Raw genomic sequence first — 8611 nt, 5'->3', positions numbered from 1 at the left:
GAATTTGTCTCCATTCGTCCCTGCACCCCGCGGCTCTTCTCCAGTTCTTCAGGCCAATCGCTCTAATATCACTTGCCACATTATCCAGCCATCTTAATGTTGGTCTGCCTCTGCTTCATCCGCCTTCCGGAGTGGTAAAAATAATCTTTTTAGGGGTACGGTTATCATTCATTCTGTGCACATGGCCCAACCATTGTAACCGTCTTATTTCGATGAATTGTGCAATGTTGGGATCGCCGTACAGTCCCTCTAATTCGTGATTAAACCGTCTCCTCCACACTCCGTTTTGGTTGACAGCACCAAATATCTTCCTTAATATTTTTTTTTCGATTACTAATACCATATTTTTATCTCTTTTGGTTATAACTCAGCATTCGGCACCATATGTAATGACCGGTCTGAGGAGAGTTTTGTAAATAATGGTCTTAGTTTTTCTAGTGAGCAATTTGGACTTCTATATTACCTTCTCTAAAATGTTCTTCATCTCTGTTGTAATACGTTAATTGATTGAAATGCTTAACCACAAAGTAAACGTTTTAAATGAATATTAAAATTACGAATCAATTGCATTCAGTTTATTTTCAACGAAGAATACTGCGTCATATTTATATATATATTTGTACTATATGAAGATTTACATAACTAACTGCTAACTGCTAACTGCGGGGCCACGGTCGGTAGTCAGGCAGTGTGTCAGTAGTCAGTTAGTAGTCAGTAGTCACACGTTACCAGTTTATAGTGCTAGTATTAGTAGGTAGGCATAGGCAGTAGTGCGTATAGACGGGGCCCGCGCTCGCGACCTGTGCGGCGAGAGGTGCTTGCGGGGTAGTAACAGTTACTCCCGTTGGGCTCTTGTGATGTATGCTATTATATTATACAAGACCAAGGAAAAAAAACTGCGCAGACGCATGTTTCTTGCCACGCCCAGGAAGGGCAAAGGTTATTTAGTCGTTTGTTAGCATTCGCAGTCGACAGTCCTGTGCCACGACTCTTAGAGCTTATTTTGTTGCAATCACGTGAAAACTATTGAAGATCCTTATAAAAGTAGCGTCTGAGAATGAAGCCATCTATGGATAATTTAATTATAAAAATTGCCCCGGGTCCGATGACAGTAGTGAAAATTCAAGCCGTGATTCGGATACGCTATCCGAGTAATGGCTAATGGCTAATTATTTTTTGTTATATTCATTGTTTATTCTGTTGTTCTGACTTAGTGCATAAAATAGATACCATATTATAATCCTGATTTATTGCATATGTTATTTTTTGTCCCATGCTAAAGATTTTTTTATTTATGTGTTAACATTTTGTGAGTGTCTTCAAAATACTGATAATTTGACTTTTTCTCTTTGTTTCTATTTGAATTTCATTAATTTGTTTTTATACTTTTTGAGTACCTGTACGTAAATTGTTATTAATCTTGTTTGTAGGTATGTTTTGTAATTTCTTTTTCTCCGCACATGTAAAAGGCAATCAGTGCCATTTATTCGAAATAATAAAAAATAAATATAAAACTTGTTTCGTTACTATGTGAAACAATAAAAACAAAAGTTGCTGCCAATGTTCACTAAATATGTTATTTATTAACAATATGAGTATTCATTTGGTGTCAAAACGTTGAGAGTACGACGAGTAATTATGGATGTAAAATTACGTAATTTTAGTTTTAAGATTAAGTTTAACTTTAACTTTATCTTACCTAGACGCACAGTTTTAGTTTTATTCGAACAAATATTTTTGGTTGAAGTGTAAAGAATGTTTACTGACATTAAGATGACGTCATTTTTATAAATTTTTACTCTCTTTTTGATACTTTTTAAAATAGAAATAGTTTTTTTTTACAATTTTGAGATGTCTTTGGATAAAAAAACAATCTCGGAAAAACGGAAGCTGTTTTTAAACTAAGTTACCGAGGATGTGATAAAGTGTACAAAGGACAATAGGGCGCACAGCAAAGAAGCGTTGACGAACACAAAAGAGCGTGTAAACTTAGGCAGCCTGACAAATCCACAATAGCGGAATACTTTATAGGGACCGGATATGTTTTCACCTTCGAACTAAAAACTTTACATAGACACTGTAATTACAGGGCACGAATAATGAAAGAGGCAATTGAAATACACCCAAATAACATAAACAAAGTCGACGGGCTTAAATTAAACTCAACAAGGTTCCCAGCACTTTATACCACAAATACTAATAGGAATATGCCTAGGGTAGACTGCAACACGGTACAAATGGGTAGTCCATAAACACATACTTTTTTCAACAAAACACACACTTTACCCTGAAGATGACTCCTGCAATGGTAGTCGAAACGTCGGAGCAAATCCGACACAGGCGGTATCATCCAAAAAAGAAACATATCGATAGAAGTGACAGTATCAGGTAATAATATGTATTTGTGAATATCGACGCTTCAATTTTTATCGAAGCTCAACGGGGAAGCGTCACAACGCACATCAGCGCCATGAACGTAGACCCCGCCAATGCGCAGTTCAGGACTGTCATTACCACGGTCAGCCGACGGTCGACGGGCCGACACACTTCCGGATAGTCGTCGCCGGCGACCTTCCTCGTTCACCAAGAAAGTATTCCGCTCTTGACATTGTCATATAAACGCCGACTTCCTGCCGGCCGATGTATTCGCGTCTCCAGCACCTGACACGGCTGAGCCGGAGACCGGAACGCGTCAGCGCTGCATATTATGCACCCAGCAGCCAGGGTTATGACTCGGAGCAGATCTGGCCGACTGCGGCCCGAATTCCGCGAGCTACTCGTATAATAGTGCTTCTGTAAACATAACTTTTTTTCTGCCTTTTAAATGTAAAAATGATCTAAATTTGTTGCGACGGGGGGAAAACATTTTTTAGAAGTGAATATGGAAACGTGCGTTTTCAGATCGGCATGGAAATGTTCATTTTTGTCCATCAACTATTTTAACCGGTTTACTGTCGAAGAGACAGGCACTTCTCGAAACCGGTAGACGTGGAAAAGTCGATATGTGGTTATAAACAAATATTTTATAACACTCAGTGAAATGTTTTACCACAAAGTAAATGTTCTAAATGTTAGGAAAATAGATAATTTAGCTTATATTATTACATTTAATGCCCGTATTTCAAAATATCTCGTTTTTTGTTTTATGTAACACTATGTTAAAGCACCGTTCGTTCGACAGTCCGTGTTTGAAATCATCACTCAGTCTTTACATACAGATCTCGTTCCTCTACATTCATACACCTTCTCATTCACGCGCGCCGATTATTCCGACTTTTAACACGTCCATCTTTAAGTATTTGTTGGATTTGGTCATGCCATGTCTTTCTCGGTCTTTCTCTATTTCTGCATCCACCAACATTCGCATTGTAAATATTCGGCCGTTCTTTCGCTGCCCGTTCGCTTTGCACGTCCGAACCAACGCGGAGCTCCTTTCTCGATTTTGTCGACAATGCTTATCTCAGCCATACATAATGTGCGGATCTCAACATTTGCGCATCTATCGAGGATAGTTTTACCACACATCCGACATTGAGAGATCGAATTTCGACAGTATTCAGCCTACTTTCATCCCTGTTTTTCCAAGTTCATACTTCGCTCCCATACATCAGGGTCGCGACTAGGACTAGGAATCGTCAACTGCTCATTTTGCCTCTTGCGGCAAACATTTTTTTTGCCAAGGTCTCTGATAATATCAAAATATACCTAAACGAAAAGATTCTATACTTAACCCTTAGCAGAGAACATCTTAGTTTTAGTAATTCAACTAGGAAAATAATAGAACAGGTTTATTTACAGGTATCATCTCAGATATTCCATGGCCATCGTAGCCGTATTAATTTTCATAATGATTTTATAAATAAATGACTTATTATTGAATCATTTTAAGTATATTGCTCGAGAATAGAGTAATAAATAATAAACATACTATAATATAGTATAATCTGACGTCGTGGCTTGGCTAGGGACACGAAAATTAATATTAATCAATAAAATTACCCATAGGCAATATTATTGTAAAATAACGAAAAACAATTATGGTTTGTAAATATTCCTATTTATTATCATTTTATTTATCATTTTATCATTTTATAATTTATTTATTCATATATTTGTACATTACAAAATAAAATATCTTAATTCATCCATATATAAATAATTAGGTAAAATTAGGTATATATAAAAAAAAAACACATTAGTTTACATAATATCCAAAGAATAATATGTTAAAAAAGTAAGAGAATCTTGTAACGAAAAACTCCCTCAGAGATGTGAAAAATGTCAAAGTTCAAAGTGATATTGTTCAACATAGAGATAGCCCTTCCAACAGGCATAACCATTGGCAGGTTATTCCTGTATATTGGAATGTGAAACAGTCTATGTTGACGCTGTCTAAGGTAATTATCAGGAACATAAAAGCTAATGCTCCGCATAATTTCAGGGTTGTCAATAATACCGCGCAACAATCGAAAGAAGTGCGTTGTTAAATACACATTCCTTCTAGTCTTCAAACTGCTGTAACCATGCATACCCTGGAGGAACTCAGTGGGATAAAGCCATGGATAATATCCGCACTCCCTCATGTAGAAAAACCGAAGAAATTTCTTCTGAACCCTCTCCACCATAAGAGAGTACTTCAACTCACACGGTCCCCAAATCATCAAGCCACTCTCGAGTCTACTTCGCACCAATGAGTTATAAAGAATTCTCAGTACCCGTGTACTACCAAAAACCCTAGCAGTACGCAAGACGAATCCTAACATCTTCAATGAACTACTACAAACTGTTTCGATCTGATCATGAAATGTCAGGGAATTCACAAAAGTGATGCCTAGATCTTTAACCTTCGCAATCCGCATAAGATTCTGGTCATTCATTCTATAGCGGAAGAATAGCGTTTTGTGGGCCCTGGTGAAAGACATAACTGAGCATTTTGAAATATTGAACAATAATTTATTTCGTCTTCCCCATTCAGATACGTTTATTATATCCGTTTGGAGAGAACGAAAATCATCCAAAGTTTTAACCCTTAAAAATAGCTTCAAGTCATCCGCGAATAATAAAAAACGCGATTTAACTACAACTTTTTTAATATCATTGATAAAAATAGAGAACAGTAATGGACCCAGGTTGGATCCCTGGGAACACCTGAGTAAGTATTAAAAATTTTTGATGCAAACAAGCCATGTGAAACGTATTGATTTCGGTTTCGGAGGTAGCTCGCCATTAATTTTAGCATTCCATTCCATTATATTATTCTCTGTGTCCGGGTGGATGAAGAATACAGTTCTGAGTGCTACTCTCAGGCTAGAGGTATCCCGAAAGCGTCTGTAACTCAACCTCAAATAACTATCGACGTGCTTAAAAACATGCTAAGAATTTGAGCGATCACAATGAACAATACTAAACATGCTTAAGTTATCACGGCCATAAGTCAACGCGTGTGTAATCTGTAAGTCAACGCTCGTGTCGGTTTGTTTTTTGTTCTCCTCGTAAATAAATACAGTTTACTGGCGAAAAATCGGCGTTTACTATAAGAAATAATACAACATATTGCATCTTCAACAAAGTAAGGAGTTTCTAATACAAAAAAGTCAGACTTAAATTACAATTACTACAGCGACCGCATAGCTTGACATTGGGCATGCCAACTGCCGGCTAAAAGCGATGAATAGCATGATAATAGATAAATACGTCAATAAAAATAGCAGTTTTGGAATATTTTCCATAGTTACACCGGTGAAATTCAAATATGTGATTGTGCAGCAGGATTTATACGTTGCGAAACGTAAATATTTTGACATTTATTATTAGATGTTCGCGGATGCTGCATTGTGATCGCGAATACGATAAGCAACCATGGTGAGAAATTGTTATCATGTCGCTTATTAGCAAGTCGATAGTTATTTGTGATTGAGCTGCTGGCGATGTCGACATGCTTCACTCGGGAGCGGATGTGGATAAAGAAGAAACGAAAATTTTCTAGCAGAGCTTCTGAACCTAAGAAAATAAAAATGGGTACTTTAATTTAATTTATTAATTTTTATTTGGGAAAAAAACAACAGTTTTTACATATATAGTATAAAAAAATAAGAACACATATGAACGAAAATTGTGAAAACAGTCAATAAAAATTTTCCACAGTGGTGGACAATTTTTCACATTTTCCACAATTTTATTTTATTACAGAAATAAAAGACGAGTGATACTTTAATACACAAATTTGGAATATCCAGTTGTCGGTTTCATCGCTTTCGCGACATCTTCGAGACTGGTATCTAAAACAATATCAATTCAATTTAATTTACAGTCATATAATTTGAAACTGTCAAAATACATTAAATTTTATAATAAAGATACCAGTCTCAAAGATGTCGCGAAAACGATGAAACCGGTAACCGGATATTCCAAATTTGTGGATCAAATAAATCACAATGAACTTTCATCAATAATTTTCTCTTTCAAACCTAAATGTTTTACTTTGATTTCAACTTTTGGTTGCCCAAATAACAAGAACTAAAATTATATTTAAATAAGCCATAAAACCGTTCAAATTTAGTTTTTAAAGAACTGTTTTAGAAGCACCTATCATACAAACTTTCAAAGAAAAAGAACCTACTAAAATAAATTCTCGAAACCCTAGATTTGCGGCTTTAAGTCATTATCCATATGTTTGAAAATATGTCCAAACCAACGCAGCACCCCTTTCTTCTGTCGATAATGCATGTCTAAGCGTTACACAGTTCACGGATCTCGACATTTGTGCACCTATTATGCATAGTTTTACCACACATTCGCCCGAGGAATCGCATTTCGACAGTATTTAACCTACTTTCATCATTTAATAAATAAAAATTAAAAAAAGCTAAAAACTATTGGTTTTTGTAATAATTTCTGTTTTTACTCATATAATTTATTTCACACGTACTTGTTTCACTTTACTGTGGCCCAGGTCCCAGGATATTTCTGGGAAGATAGGTACTGTACTACACTAAAACTGCTTTACACTAAAATTAAAAACAAACATTCGTCCTTATCTAACATGCCACTTTAGGAACCATACACAAAAAAAAAACAATCTATTAATATTATTTGTGTGTCAAGGTCGTATATTGGTATAAATAATTCATAAAAAATCACTTCATACTCATATAGTGATAGTTTAATATGTATTCTGTTTATGTGCAAGAACGTTAAGATTATTTATTGTTTTTTTATTTTTATTTTGTACCTTTTTATTATGACTAAAAACATTTGACGTGTAAAAATACGCATTAAGTACTTTTACATTACGTTACGAGTTTACGCTGTTTTATTACATAATGTAAAATGAAATATTATTTTTTTTTTTAATGTATGTGAAATTTCAATTCAAAAATAATTTTTTTTAAAAGCAAAAAATATGCCCCGGGTGAGGCTCGAACTCACGACCTTAAGATTATGAGACTTACGCGCTGCCAACTGCGCCACCGAGGCAGTGAGAGAGCGTTCCAATATAGGTAATAAGAATAGATGGCGCTAGTTGCGCAACGGCATGAATTACTAAGTACAATCTTGTATTAAATTTAGATGGGTATAATAGACATTTTATGATGTTTTTACTATATTCGCCTTTTACCTATGTGGTTAAAGTGATATAATTTTAGCTAATACAATTTATTCATGATCTAATTGTTAATTTGCTTTAGCGCAGGTCTTTTCCTACTTACCAACTTCTTGAATATATATTTTAATTTTTCCACTTTGTAATAAAGAATTAAGATACACTTCGCACCCTTAGTTTTAGACTATGACAAGTCAAAAAATAGAATTCTGAGATAATTGAATTTAAAGTTTCATTTCTCCCAAAGAAATCAAAGAATTTGTTTAGTTAGCCGTAGTTTTTTATAATTTGCTTGTCAGGATTTGTATTTTAAAATGCAATGTTTGAAAAAATAAAATATTATAAGGAAATTGTGTTTATAGTCGTTTTTTTGAGATATACTCTAAAATATTTTAATCAAGATTTTGAGTTAACTTATCATGTACATTATTATTGCACTAACAAAAGTAGGAAATGAGATAATTTTTCTTTAAGATATGGTACAAAAAATAAACTTATTCACATATTACAACAGAGATGAAGAACATTTAAGAGAAGGTAATATAGAAGTCTAGGCATCTACAGGGCTTATGACCTGTCATTGGCTGGTTTAAGTGGCCACTTTACACACTGTGTAACATTCACCATTCTGCCCATGTTTTCACATCTATATTCCTTCAATTCTTTCATCTGTTGATGTTTGTTCAAATATGGGCAGAATCGTGAATGTTACACAGTGTGTAAAGTGGCCACTTAAACTAGCCAATGACTGTTCATAAGTCCTGTGAATGCCTAGACTTCCATATTTCCTTATTTAAGGTATTCTCCATCCCTATTGTGATTTTGTTAATCTTAATGATTCCCGAGGGGAGGAAATCCAGTCTTTTGTCTACAAACATTTGGACAAACTCAAATATCGTAATGAAACCAACTGGTCCAAGAAGAAGTTTAAAAATAGGAAAATTTTCAGGCGTTGCCTAGTATGTAAAATAATTTAGTCAGATGAATCTCTTCACAACACGAAAGAAT

The 8611-nt window shown here is 34.9% G+C and overlaps 1 non-coding gene across 1 annotated transcript; it reads right to left on the bottom strand.

The window, feature by feature from the left end:
* Positions 1 to 7403: 7403 nt before the first annotated feature.
* TRNAM-CAU (transfer RNA methionine (anticodon CAU)) lies at positions 7404 to 7476 on the bottom strand. The gene has a single exon. It is a non-coding gene; the product is annotated as a tRNA-Met (tRNA).
* Between the last annotated feature and the right edge of the window lie 1135 nt (positions 7477 to 8611).

Source organism: Micrasema longulum, unplaced genomic scaffold, assembly GCF_059751315.1.
Source record: "Micrasema longulum isolate JH-2025_06_02 unplaced genomic scaffold, ASM5975131v1 h1tg002344l, whole genome shotgun sequence".
Classification (NCBI taxonomy): Eukaryota; Metazoa; Arthropoda; class Insecta; order Trichoptera; family Brachycentridae; genus Micrasema; species Micrasema longulum.
The sequence above is the reverse complement of the archived record's forward strand: the minus strand, read 5'-3'. Positions and strand labels throughout refer to the sequence as shown.